Source organism: Canis lupus, chromosome 36 (genome assembly GCF_011100685.1).
Source record: "Canis lupus familiaris isolate Mischka breed German Shepherd chromosome 36, alternate assembly UU_Cfam_GSD_1.0, whole genome shotgun sequence".
Classification (NCBI taxonomy): domain Eukaryota; kingdom Metazoa; phylum Chordata; class Mammalia; order Carnivora; family Canidae; genus Canis; species Canis lupus.
Window position 1 is genome coordinate 13,481,316 of NC_049257.1, and position 14,030 is coordinate 13,495,345.

Sequence of the window (14,030 nt, forward strand, 5' to 3'; positions counted from 1 at the left end):
AATTCAAGCTATTTGCATATACTGTGAAAATGGATATATTTGGTTTTCCTTAACTTTTAATTTACGTTATACTTCCTGTTATTTTTTTCAAAATCATTTGCTATTTTGGGTTAGTATTCTTGCTTTTCTTTTTTCCTCCTTTGGTGATATGAAATGTTCATTTTCTTAATGGTTATGTTGATAGACAAAATAATACCCCCGCCCTCCCAAAAATATCAGACCCTAATCCCCTGGAAGCTGTAAATGTTACCCTGTAAGGAAAAGGGATATTTGCAGGTGTAATGTTAAGGATTTTGGGATGGAGAGATTATCCTGTATTATATGAGTTAGCTCTAAATACAATCAGAAGAGTCTTTACAAGAGAAAGAGAAAGATTTCACAGAAGGAGACAGAGAGAGAGAGAGAGAGAGAGAGAGAGAGAGGAGAGAGAGAGAGTGAGAGCACACAAAGACAATAATGTAGCCACTGAGGCAGAAATTGGGATGATGCAGCCACAACTCAAGGCATGCTGGCTTTTACCAGAGGCTTTGAACAGAAACAGATTCTCCCCTAGAGCCTCTGGAGGGTGTGCAGCCCTGCCAATACCATGATTTCTGCCTAGTGAAAATGGCCCCCAGAACTGTGAGTGACTAAACTCACAGTTGTTTTAAACCATCACAGTTGTGATAATTCGTTACAACAGTCTAGGAAACTTGTAGAGTTACCTTTAAATTTTAGGAAAATAGGGGTGCCTGGGTGGCTTAGTTGATTGGGCATCTGCCTTCGGCTCAGGTCATGATCACAGGGTTCTGGGATTGAGTCCCTGCATCTGGCTCCCTGATGAACAGGGAGCTTGCTTCTTCTTCTCTCTCTGCCATTCCTCCTGCTTGTGCTCTCTGGCTCTTCCATCTCTATGTCAAATAAATAAATAAATAAATAAATAAATAAATAAATAAATAAATAAATAAAATCCTTAATTTTTTTTTTTTTTTTTTTAGGAAAATAGGGGCACTTGGGTGGTACAGTCATTTAAGCATCTGTTTTCGCTCAGGTCCTGAGATCAAGCCCTGCATCAGGCTCCTTGCTCAGTGTCGGGTCTGCTTGAGATTCTCTCTTCCTCTGCCCCTCCTGCTTATGCTCTCTCTCTCCAAAATAAATAAATCTTTATCTTAATTAGTTAATTAATTAATTTTAGGAAAATAAATTTGAACATATATTTTACTACCAATATCAACATATATTCATAAAGTTTGATGTTAGATATTCTTTCCTCCCATTTCCATTGCCTCTTTTTGGTGGGATTACTCAGGCCTTTAAGTTCCAAGTTTTATTTTTTATGTGGTTTTTTTGTTTTCAATTTTTTAAAAGTAAGCTCTATGCCTAACGTGGGGCTTGAATTCACAACCCTGAGATCAAGAATCTCATGTTCCACCAATTGAGCCAGCCAGGCACTTCATGTGTATTATTATTAAATAATTATGTTCAAAATGTATATTAATTTTTATAACCATACTTTCTTGTCAATTATTTGGATCACAACTGCAGGTTTTATTAATTGCTACTAATTATTTGAACTGTACTTGCCATATTTTATTTTCTTCATACTTTTGGCCAATCTTTGATTGCCTGGAATAGTTTTAAGAAGTATACGTAATAAATTAGAAAAATATTTCCAGCTAATACTACAAAGTGTGCTTATCTCCCCAATATTTAAAAGTCTCTAACAGTTAAGAAGCAAAACGGAACCCAAGTAACAAATGGGCATAGGATAAGCATGACAGTTCACAGAAAAGGAAATACATATGAAAAGATGCTTTTCTTTTTTTATACTAAGAAAAATGCAAATTAAAACTAAACTGAGGGGGATCCCTGGGTGGCTCAGAGGTTTGGCATCTGCCTTTGGCCCAGGGCACGATCCTGGAGTCCTGGGATGGAGTCCCATGTTGGGCTCCCGGCATGGAGCCTGCTTCTCCCTCTGCCTGTGTCTCTGTCTCTCTCTCTCTCTCTCTCTTTCTCTGTGTCTCTCATGAATAAATAAATAAAATCTTAAAATAAAATAAAATAAAACTAAACTGAGATGTAGTTTATTACCTGTCAGATTTGCAAAATTGCAAATATTTTACAATTCTTGGTTGAAAATCATTTCCCTTTGAAATATCAAGACTACCTTGATAGTCTTCTTCCATTTAATATTGTACAAGTATCTGATATAAGTCTTACTTTCGTTCTTTGAAAAGCTTCCTCTAACCTGACTTGGTGTACTTTTAGGGCTTTTTCTCTTTAATTTTTTAAGTAATCTCTATGGCCAATGTGGAACTGAACTCACAACCCGAGATCAAGAGTTGCACAATCCACCGACTGAGCCAGCCAGACACCCCTCCCTTTAATTTTTACATTTAAGTTTCTTTATGATTCATCTAAGCACCTGTGGCCTTTAATTAATTTGTGAATGATACTTGCTGAGTTCTATTTCTAGACTTACATGCTTTTCCCCGCCAGGTTACAAACATTTTCCCTTATTTTTCTTTGTTGTTTTTCTTCTATCTGCTCTTTTCTTTCTAGAATTCCTATTAAGCAGATATTAAATCTTTGAATTCTATATTTAACCTGTTCTTTCAAGACTTTGAATTTATCTTTTCCCTTTTAAATTCCAGGAACTTTTCTTGAACATGTTTCCTAATTCCCTGAATCATTACTCTAACACCTTCAGTTTGCTTTTTATCTCCTTTTATTGTTTATAATTCAGCAATTGTGATTTGCATTTCCAAGAGCACTTTCCTCTCTCAGTTCTTTTCTTTTTTTTTCTCAATTATCTTCTTTTTCATGATTACCTGTTACAGTTTTCTCAATGTACTGCCTCTATGAAACTTGTGGCAAGAATACAATTTTTCAAATATTCTCCTTTCCTCAGGAAAAGCTTAATGTGATGATTCAGATTGGGTCTAGCTTTTGAAAAATGTTACAGCATTTTCTATAGTTGATGATATTCTCCATTCGATCATTCTAACTGAAGGGGGGTCTAATCATACTGCTAATAATAATGGTTACTGTTTGTTGTGCACTTATTACGAGGTAGGATTTGCACTAAATGATCTACACACACCATTTTGTTTAATTTTCACAACTCGGAGCTAAATATTATCATGTTCATAACCCATGACCATTGCAAGTTCTCTGCCTCTCCACATGAATAAAGCTGCTTCACACAGAACTCTGCTCACAGGCCAATCTAGCCGCTTGCAAGGAAAGAATTCTTAACTACAAAATAGTGAATTTCCTTCACTTGTGTAGGAGACTGAGTTTCCCAGCCACTGCCTCTGATTTGAAAGTTTTCTGTCATCCACAGCTGCATTCCAGTTTATTTTAGGTTCTCAGGTACTAGCTGAGCTGTTCCACTTTGCTCTTCTAGCCAATCCCCATCACAGTAGGTAAGACTTCACACACCCTTTAGACCTTTAGGTAAAGACACATACTACATGTTTACCAAGCTTCCAGAAACTCTATAAACAATTCATAGCACTGGGGCATTGGAACCAATTCTGGTTCATCAATCTGTGTAGGTTCCTGTTCCAAAGTCTCAGATCCAACACAAGTAATACTCCGGTACTGAACACCCATTCAGCTTAGGCGTCCAGCATTTTGTGGGAACACAGAGTGATAGAGGGGAAAATATGGTGGGATGCTTGCATATCATGTCACCTGTAGCCATGTGAGGATATCTGTGGCCTGATCCCAATTTGTTGCCTCACTATTACCCTCTGCGTCAGTAAGCCATGATCTGATCCCTGCTCGTTTTCTGACACTGCCACGCTTGCCATCTGAAGGCTAAACCCAAGCCAGATTAATGAGTGAACCAGCTGCATAGGTATTTGGCTGCCAAGATTGTGGGGGGCCATACTGGTCAGCTCCTGCTGCACAACAATCTCAAAATTTAGTGGCTACAAATGACAATTATTTACTTTCACTTGTGTGTCTGCAGGCTGGTTGGGCATTGGCTTATCTATGCTAGGTTAGTTTAATGATTCCATTAATTTTGGCTGGGTTTGCTCTTAAGTCTGTGGGTCAACCAATAGGGCAGCTCTGCTCTACTCATTTCTCATTCTCTTTGGGCCAGTGGGGGAGAAGGCTGAAGGCCGAGATGCAAGAGGAAATGCAGAAATATGCACAGGCTTCTTTGGCCTATGCTCACCTTCAGATCTGCGCATATATCACTGGCCATAACAAATCACAGGGTGGATTTAAAGTCAAGGGCAGGAAAGACAGTCCACCTACAATGAGGCCGTGGCACAGGCATAGTAGCAGAGAGGAGTAAAGAACTGTGATCAATAATGGAATCTGGCTCAGGGGCCACGTCATCTGTAAATGCAATGATACGGAGAAAATGCATATATCAAGACCTCTTTTTAAGAAGAGTAGCGCATGTGTTTGTGAGGAACATTTTGTTCAGAAACTTTAGGGCGGGGATGCCAGGATGGCTCAGTGGTTGAGAATCTGCCTTCAGCTCAGGGTGTGATCCCGGGGTCCTGGGATCGAGTCCCACATCAGGCTCCCTGTAGGGAAGAAGGCTTCTCCCTCTGCCTGTGTCTCTGCCTCTCTCTCTGTGTCTCCCATGAATAAATAAATAAACATAAAAAAAGGTAAAAAATAAAATAAAGAGAAACAGTAGGGCAGGAAAAAAAACTTTCTCCTCTACCCATCTTGCATTCCCTGGCAGGGTCCCTGTAAGTTAGACTAACAAAAGACAGATTAACAAGAGTAAAAAACAGAAGTTTATTAACACGCACAACATGCATACACGTGGTAGCACTCAGTGACGAATAACTCAAATGGATGGTTAAAACTTGTGCTTACATAGCATCTTAACAACAGAACAGTAATTTTTTAGAGAAGTGACAGGACAAAGGAAAAGAACTTTTTCTAGGGCTGCAAATTGTGGGAAGACAAATAAGTGGGAGAACTAATGGAAGACGCGAGCTAGTTAGTAATGTTTATTCATTAGATTTTTCTGGTGCCATCATCTCTGGGTTGCTAAAGGTCTAGAACTACCTCTGGTGATTAACTTCTGTCCCTCCTGGTAGAGAGGGAAGGGGATGCATTTACAAATTTGCGTCCTGATTGTAAACAGGCAGAGGGAAGAGAGATTTTTCTTGTATGTCATTCTTCTCAATTGTCCTCAGCTCAAAATAATCCTTGCACCTAAGTGGCATATTCTGGAGCAGCATATTCTGCTACCCTTCAGAATGTGAGATTTGAGATCAAACCCCCAAAGGCCTTGTATACGTATATCTGATGGATTACTAACCTACTTTCCAAAGAAGGATGTCAGGTTAACTACAGGTATTTTGTTTTACAGAGTGTGATATGTGAGTCCCAGCCAGAACCAAATGCTTGGGAGGAGAGGAAGATTCGGCACTGCTATCATTCTCTTTTATCCAGGGGGTGTTTTATCCCACCTATAAATAGATGCGGACCAGTAAAAGTTCAGTTTCGTGGGGCAAAATATATCAGGATGGTGGGCCCCTGCATACTCCAACCCAAACAGAGAAAGCCTCACTGCAGAATGCTGGTCCCCAGGTGCCTGGTGTATTCCCAGAGATTCTACTGGGCTCAGTATCTGCAGCCTGTGGTGCAGAATTTTCTCGAAGTCCATAAGTAGCATTTTTGTCTGGGTATGTAATCCACATGGTGTTTCAGCCAAAGTCTAACCTGGAAACAGAGACCACCTGAATATTTAGACAGAGAGTCTCTAGTGCCGACCATTGGTGATCCACAGAAATAAAAAAAAGCTGGGAAGCCAAAATGGGGATCTTAGAGCAACCTGGAGATTAGCAACAGAAGGGAGCCTCTACCCTGTGCAGGCTGGAAGGACAGAGGGAAGAGGCAGTGTTACAAGGCAGGGTGCAAGGTCACCTAAGGGAAACCGGGATCCTGCTGGGCCTGCCGGCCTGGAATCCCCCCTACCCTACGAGCAGGTGCTGGAAGAAAGCTGCACAAGGCGGGGGGGTGAAGGGGAAAGAGAGCCTGGCCTCTCCTTCTTTCAATCCTCTGAGCCCCTCCAGCACGCCAATCCACAGAGCCCAGCTATTAGCCGCAGCCACAGGAGTCTGGGAAATTGAGTTCACAGCCAGCCTCCCTCTGCGCCAGAGAGCAAGGGCAGGAAAGGGAAGGATCTGTGGACAATGGGCCGAGGGCCCACAGGCCTCCTCTCCCCATTTCATGCACTCTAAAAATCCCAACGTGTCTGCGAATCCCCAGGAGACTTGTATGGCTTTGAACTCCCCTCCCACTGAATTTGTTAGGTTGAGGGATCATCTCAGCCTACTAAATGTGCCATTCTTCTTGACCCAGATAAAAATTCTCTTAATTTCCATTAAACAAGACAAAATGAAAAAGAAAACATGCAAGGCATTTGTGTGTCCAATTCCATGAAGATTTACAAGAACAAAGAAATTTGCCTTAGACTAATACAATTGTAAAGTGAATATTAGAAAATCTTGTGTTAAAAAAGATCCCACTGTTATTTCTGCAGATATTGGGCTCCTATCTCCTTCTGGTTCAATCTTTATCTCTCTATTCTTTTTTTTTTTAGATTTTATTTATTTATTAATGAGAGACAGAGAAAGAGAGGCAGAGACACAGGCAGAGGGAGGAGAAGCAGGCTCCATGCAGGGAGCCCATTGTGGGACTTGGTCCCAGGAACCCGAGATCATGTCCTGAGTCAAAGGCAGATGCTCAACTGCTGAGCCACCTGGGCGTCCCTCTTTCTTTCTTTTTTTTTTTTTAAGATTTTGTTTATTTATTCATGAGAGACACATAGAGAAAGGCGGGGACACAGGCAGAGGGAGAAGCAGGCTCCTCACAGGGAGCCAGATGCGGGACTTGCTCCCAGGACCCCGGGATCACACTGTGGGCCAAAGGCAGACGCTCAACCACTGAGTCACCCAGGTGCCCCTATTCTCTTTCTGTTCATCTTTACTTTGTCCCATTCCTTACAGGATGAAAAAGATAAAATAAAAATTTACCACCCTGCCTCTGCTAGTTCTCACCTGTAGGAGGGGGAGTATAGGTGTAGGTGTGTGTTTCAGCTCTCTGCAATTTCTCCCCCCGCACCCCCCACCCCGCTGTCCCCAAGGTAGGTGCTGGGTCCACCTTAGTACGTCCAAAGCCTGGGGTTGAGTTTTGAAAATGCTATTGGAAGGCTATCATAAGGGTAGAATAGTTAGAGGCATCCTCTACCTCATTTCCCCTGGAGGGCCACATTCTGGAGAGCAGTTCATCATTTATCTCTGATTTTTGGTTTTCAGTGAAGCATTCTTACTAAAGTTGCATGACAATGAACCAAAATGTGGTTGGTAGACCCCCACCATGCACATCTGGCTTCTATATGTGAGACACATGGACAGCAAGCCGACTTCTCACTTCATCATGTGGTGAAAGATGACCAATGACAGCCTTCCAGTTTCTTCCCTGAGCAATGTACCAACCATCCTCTTTTTTTTGGAAATTTTATTTATTTATTTGACAGAGAGCACAACAGGGGGAGTGGCAAGCAGAAGCAGACTCCCCACTAAGCAGGGAGCCCAATGCAAGGCTCACCCCAGGACTCTGGATCATGACCTGAGCTGAAGGCAGACGCTTAACTAATGGAAATACCCAGGTATCCCCATAACCATCCTCTTTAAACAAAATGTTGGGCTTTTGTTAAAGTGAGGCTTACCTTGACACAGGTAGCTAGAACAGGCTAACTGCTCCTTGTCTCTAGTAGGGGTAGGAGAAATAACCAAACTGCAGCCTCCGTTGGTTGGTCACCTGGTGTTCCAGCCAATTGTGCTCGGTCTGCCGCTTGACAGGTGCTTAAAGCCAGCAAAAGGCCACTTGAAGGGGACAGGAGGAAATGTGAGAAATTAAATTTGGGAAACTGGGACTGAGCATTCTACTGTAGAGCGTACAGAGAATCTGAACAGCTTTTTTGCTAGTATTAATTTACAGCTAATTTGTTTTATGGTTTCATACCCTTTATATTTTTCAATAAAACCTTTCAACAGCAAAGACATTTATTTATTTATTTATTTATTTATTTATTTATTTATTTATTTATTTATGATTTTATTTATGTATTCATGAGAGACACAGAGCATGAGACAGAGAGCCAGAGACACAGGCAGAGGGAGAAGCAGGCCCCATGCAGGGAGCCCGACACAGGACTCGATCCTGGGATTCCAGGATCATGTCCTGGGCCGAAGGCTGCACTTAACCGCTGAGGCACCCAGGGATCCCAGCAAAGACATTTAAAAATTGAATATGCATCTTTTAAATAATTTTATTAACACTCTCCTCTTTTTTTTTCCAATTATGTTCCAAAATAATTCTCAATTAAAGAAAAAAGCCTGGTCTCATTATGTTTTGAGCTTATTATTTAGCTAGGGGCAGCAAGGGTGTTAATGAACCAAAAAGCCTCCTCCCTTGAGTTTGCTTGGCAAATCTAGAGCCATACAGTATTAAGCAACTCCTGAAGCCAGAGAATTTCTGCCAGAAATTTCTATAAGAAGTTGTAGATTTGTAAAGTCCTCTATTATTTGCTTTTCAATCCTAAGGTTATAAAACCAAATTCATGGAACTTTCTTCAACTACACTACCTAAGACTGGGTGAATTCCTCTTTGCTCAAGTATCAACAAATTTGCCAATGTCCCCGGCCTGCTGAGAAGTGACTTTGCTTAGCACAGCGAGGCTGGGATCCTGACATCTGACAGCCATAGGAAAAGACCAGCCAGTCTTCCTGAACCGGACTTAATTCTTGATTCCAAAATACATCCCTTGTTCCTTCATGGGAACTAGTTACACCTGACTGCCTAAGAACTAGTCTCAAGTATGACATCCCACCTATAGCCTTAGTGCCACAAATTATTTGTCTAATTTTATCTGATAAAAGGAAGAGAGATTCTTATTGAACTTATGCAGATAACTGTATTGTAGAAATGTAATATAAGATAGAAAATAAGAATACTCAGAGTATTTGATTCTTTTGAATATGCTTTCTGATTCAGCTAAACTGAAGGTTAGAGATAAACCAAAAAGAAGAGAATATATATATATATATATATATTTACAGAAAATAAATATATATAAATAATATATAAATGTGTATTTATATATGTAAATACATATATACAGAATATACATAAAAGAATATATATACCGAAAAAAGAAAAACAATACCAATAATATTAAAAAAAAACACAAGACATTAAATGCCCTCATCAGTTCATTTGGTTCTTTGTAATTAATTCTTGTATTGGGATCCCTGGGTGGCTCAGCGGTTTAGCGCCTGCCTTTGGCCCAGGGTGCGATCCTGGAGTCCTGGGATGGAATCCCATGTCGGGCTCTCGGCATGGAGCCTGCTTCTCCCTCCTCCTGTGTCTCTGCCTCTCTCTCTCTCTCTCTCTCTCTCTCTCTGTGTCTATCACAAATAAATAAATAAATCTTTTTTTTTAAATTCTTGTATCACTGGATTTTGGATCACCAGTCTGTTTTCATAAAGTCACCTGCTTCTGAACAAAAAAAAAAAGTCTTGGAAATCTCAGTGCAGTCCTCAGGTACAGTCTGAAAGCCGTCTAAGTATTGTCAGCTCAGGAGCCAGTACCCAGAGGTTAGGTTTATCTTTGGATGCTTTGGTCCTTCTCATGGGGCTCTGAGGCTACACTGTTGAAGACTCCATTTCCACTTTATAACTTAGAACCTTTGCGCAAGTATGAGACGGAAGGACAAATACTTGGGATTTTTCTTGTGTGTGTGTTTTTAAGATTTTATTTATTTATTCATGAGAGACACACAGAGAGAGGCAGAGACACAGGCAGGGGGAGAAACAGGCTCCCCGGAAGGAGGCCAATGTGGGACTCGATCCCAGGACCCCAGGATCATGACCTGAGCGAAGGCAGATGCTCAACCACTGAGCCACCCAGGTGCTCCCTATCTTTAAATTAAATGCTATTTCTAATAAACAAATGGCTACAGTACTCATGAAAAAAGCTAAAAAACAAAACAAAACAAAACAAAATCATGTACTGGAAATTTAAAAACCAAATAGTGAAGTGGCTTAAGACTTTGAAGTTTCCTACCCTAAGAGATTCAGAGGATGTGCAGCGACACACACGTACCATGGAAACACGGATAAGGTGGTTTATGAGACAGTGTTGCCAACACTTCATGTCAGGCTTTCCTACCGGAATGCCTTTTGTGTCAGAATATCTTATCTATGAAGAATAAATATTCACTCTAGAGGGCATCTATGATGAAATATTTCTTTCTCTATTATTTGCTTTTTTCCCCCCTATTATTGGCTTGGTGAGATAATGTGACTTTGTGAAGAAGACCTCCTAGCAGGATATTACTTTGGTATATAAGGAAGTGTTTACAAAATTTTGAGTGGGTTGTCTGTGAAAAATAACAATGTTCGAATTCAGTTTATAGAGTTCAGGAAGACATACCCTTTGTGTAAAACAAAACAGATTTCTATACACTAACTTCTCAGTCTCAGGTACTTGAAAGCTAATTTATTATGAGTGATGGATGGAATTCCCTTTCTGTGTGTCTTCTTCATTGCAGTGACCAGAGAAGATCATAAATGGTGAGAGTACTTGTAAAATGAGGGGGTAGCACAAAAAGAACAATTTCTCAGGCTGGCTCTGGATCAACTCCAGCCAAGAATGAGGAAGATTCTTAGGATTTCTGCCACGGTCCTGGGCCAGCCAGGTTTTGCCAGGACTTTTCTAAAAATGCTGGTAAGATCCAAATTTTTGACACTGAGTACAGAATAAACTTATAAAGAAATAAGTTAAACTAATAAACTTATTTAAATGAGAAAAATTGCTAAGGAAGCATTCCTATTAGAGACCTAATGTTAAATCAGAATTGGAGAAAATCATGTTGAAAGGCAAAAAAAAAAAAATCTTTAAAAATTAAGAAATTTTGGTCATGACCATCCTAAATAGATTTAATTTAAACATAAAATGTGATAGGTCATAGTTTTCTTAACTTTTTAAAAAATATTTTATTTTTAAGCGATTTCTACACCCAGTACAGGATTCGCCATGACTCCCGAGTCACATGCTCTACCAACTGAGCCAGCCAGGCATCCCTTAACTTTCAATCAGTAAAATTTACTACTGTTTTGGAGATGATAATTATAGTATTTGTACATTGGTTTCTCTCTCTCTCTCTCTTTTTTACAGAAGGAGAGAGACTGAGCAGTGGAGAGAGGCAGAGGGAAAGAGAGAATCTTAAGGAGGCTTACCCCTAACTCGGGGCTTCATCTCACCACCCTGAAATAAGGACTTGAGCCAAAATCATGAGTCAGGTTCAAATCAGCTGAGCACCCAAGTGCCCCTATATTTGTCTCTTTTTAATCAAGATTTTAGTGCATGTTACTATTAGTCATTTCAATGTTACAATTATTTATAGCATCTCTTCTGCATGTAAGGCAGTTTGTGGTATAGAACTGGTTTGATCCACAGTGTTACACTTAACCAAAACATAAGTGAATCCTGTGTGTTCTGTTGTTTTCGATTTTCTGATTAACAAAAGATACAAGTACTATCTTTTGGTTTTTCCTTCTATGTGTTCCTGTGTTTAGTTAACTTGTTATGCTTTCATTGAAGGACATCAGAGGGTTTCACTTGTGCGTTTCTGAAAGTATTGCATTTCACATTAAGAAGCCAAGTTCAACAAATAAAAATTAGGTTTCAGTGGATGTGACGTAATATTGGAGTTGAAAAATAAACAAACTGATAGACTGTGAGAAATGAGTAACTAAAGTTCAAAAAAATTAGGAAAAATATGTTTTATGTTAAGAGAGTTTTGGAGATTATTCTAATTATTGGTTCATTTTGACCCCCAGAATCTTACAGATCTTCAAGGACATAAACATCTTTTGCTAACATGTAGAAGGTGGAAGATACAGATATAATTTTAGGTTTTTGTTGTTTCTTCAGTTATTCATAAATAAGTTTCAGGTATCTTTTGCCTAAAATGAGGATTCTAAAAATCTGGGTCACAGTGATAAGGCCTGACATTGCTTGATTTTTTTTCCAATAAAATGATAATATCAGCTTGTTTACTTATTACTTGTCTCTTTTTCATAAAAAGGAAAAGAAGATACAGAAAACTCACTATCTGCTGTTTGAGCATTTTGATTACTTGAATTTTTTAATTTTTTTAAATTTTTATTTATTTATGATAGTCACAGACTGAGAAAGAGAGAGAGGCAGAGACATAGGCAGAGGGAGAAGCAGGCTCCATGCACCGGGAGCCCGACGTGGATTCGATCCCGGGTCTCCAGGATCGCACCCTGGGCCAAAGGCAGGCACCAAACCGCTGCACCACCCAGGGATCCTGATTACTTGAATTTTTGATGCATATAAGTTTCATTTAATTGTGTGTTATACTAAGAAATTCTATTGCATTTATCCTCCTATTTCCTTTCAACTTACTTTTCTTATTGACTGTCCCTTAGGGCCTCAAACATCCTAAAAACAAAGAAAGAACATTCAATATGAGTTCATTGTTATAATATGTTGCTGGACCATTTGTCCTTAATCATTATTAAGAAATATATTTTCTCTTAAAAAAAAAAAGTAATTAGGGGAGGCTGGTTGGCTTGGTTGAAGAGCATTCAAGTCTTGATCTCAGGGTCATGAGTTTGAGCCCCATGATGGGTGTAGGGACTACAAAAAAAAAAAAAAAAAAAAACCAAAAAACAAAAAACAAAGAAAGAAAAATATATATCACTTATTCTAGAATGGCTTCCCCTTTGTTCTTTTTTTCTTTTTCTTTTTCTTCTTTTTTTGGAGTAACAAATTACTCCAAAATTTTGTGGCTAAAAACAAAAACTGTTTAATATCATGATTTAGTGAGTCACGAATTGGGCAGGGTTTGGCTGGGTGATTCTTCTGTAGCACATGGTGTCAGTGGAGGCCACGCAGTGATCTGGAGGACCCAAGACAGCTTCACTTCTATAACTAATGTCTTGGTGGGGACAGCTGCAGGGCTGGGCGCACTTGGGAGTATGGACTGGTACCTACCATTGGCCTTGTCAACATGATGGTCTCAGTGCAGTTGGCCTTCCTTCATGACCGCTCTGAGAGCTAGTGTTCCAGTGATCAAGGCAGAAGAAGCTCCAGGGCTCCTCTGCCCTGGCTTTGAAAGTTATACAGCCTCACACCCCCACCTCCTATTGGTTGAAGTACTTCCAAGCTCACTCCAATTCAAGTAGAGGGAACACACACTCTATAACCTCACATCGCTCTATGCGAAGAGCGTTCAAGAATTCGCAGTCAGGTTTCGAAACTACCGAACCTTACTTTCAGAGGCTTTCCTCTATCCCCTCCTTGAACAGCTACAATATTTTTGCTCTTGCTTTATTCCAGAAATGGTTCAGTTCTGTGAAATCCTTTGGCTTTAAATTCGCTTATGGTAGACTTTACAATTCTATGATCTATGTTTTTCCTCTGGTATTTCTTGCCTGAGATAAGGGTGCTGATATCTGTGTTTACTAAGTGTAAAGCTGATATTACTGAGAGCGCTCTTTAGTGGAAAGTTACTCATTTAGTGACAGACTTTACATTTCCATGATAAAATACAGGTTTTCTTTAAAAGCCCAAAATGTAGTATCCTTTACATTTCCATGAAAATATAAAAGTAGAATATTCTTAAAGTCCGGGTTTTTAAATTTTATTACAAATATAAATATATTTTTCTACTTGAAAAGCTTTCTTCCAACATTCCTCTACAAGTAATCAAGTCAGCATTGATTGACAGGTGAGACATCCTAATATTGCCTTCCCCTTTTCTAAGTGAGCTGTTCTACTTACATTTTTGACAGCTGAAAACGACTGCTTGCCAACATTGTCAATGACATGTTGAGTAAGAAACCATTCTATGTAGTTCTCCAGTCTCCCATTTTTCTTATTCTTTTCCTTTTCATAGTTATTGTTCTTATTCAGTTGGAACAATAGCAAATGTCTAGGAATTGTCTCTCGTCCCTCTATTTTTTAAA

The 14,030-nt window shown here is 39.6% G+C and overlaps 1 long non-coding RNA gene across 1 annotated transcript in view; it reads right to left on the reverse strand.

The window, feature by feature from the left end:
• Window positions 1-837: 837 nt before the first annotated feature.
• The window catches only part of LOC119867824, a 125,210-nt gene continuing 112,017 nt past the window's right edge, over window positions 838-14,030 (reverse strand). The window contains exons 4-5 of the long non-coding RNA XR_005384664.1: window positions 7,697-7,853; window positions 838-890 (exon numbers count right to left, since the gene is read on the reverse strand). This is a non-coding gene — a long non-coding RNA (uncharacterized LOC119867824). The remainder of the gene's footprint in view (window positions 891-7,696; window positions 7,854-14,030) is intronic.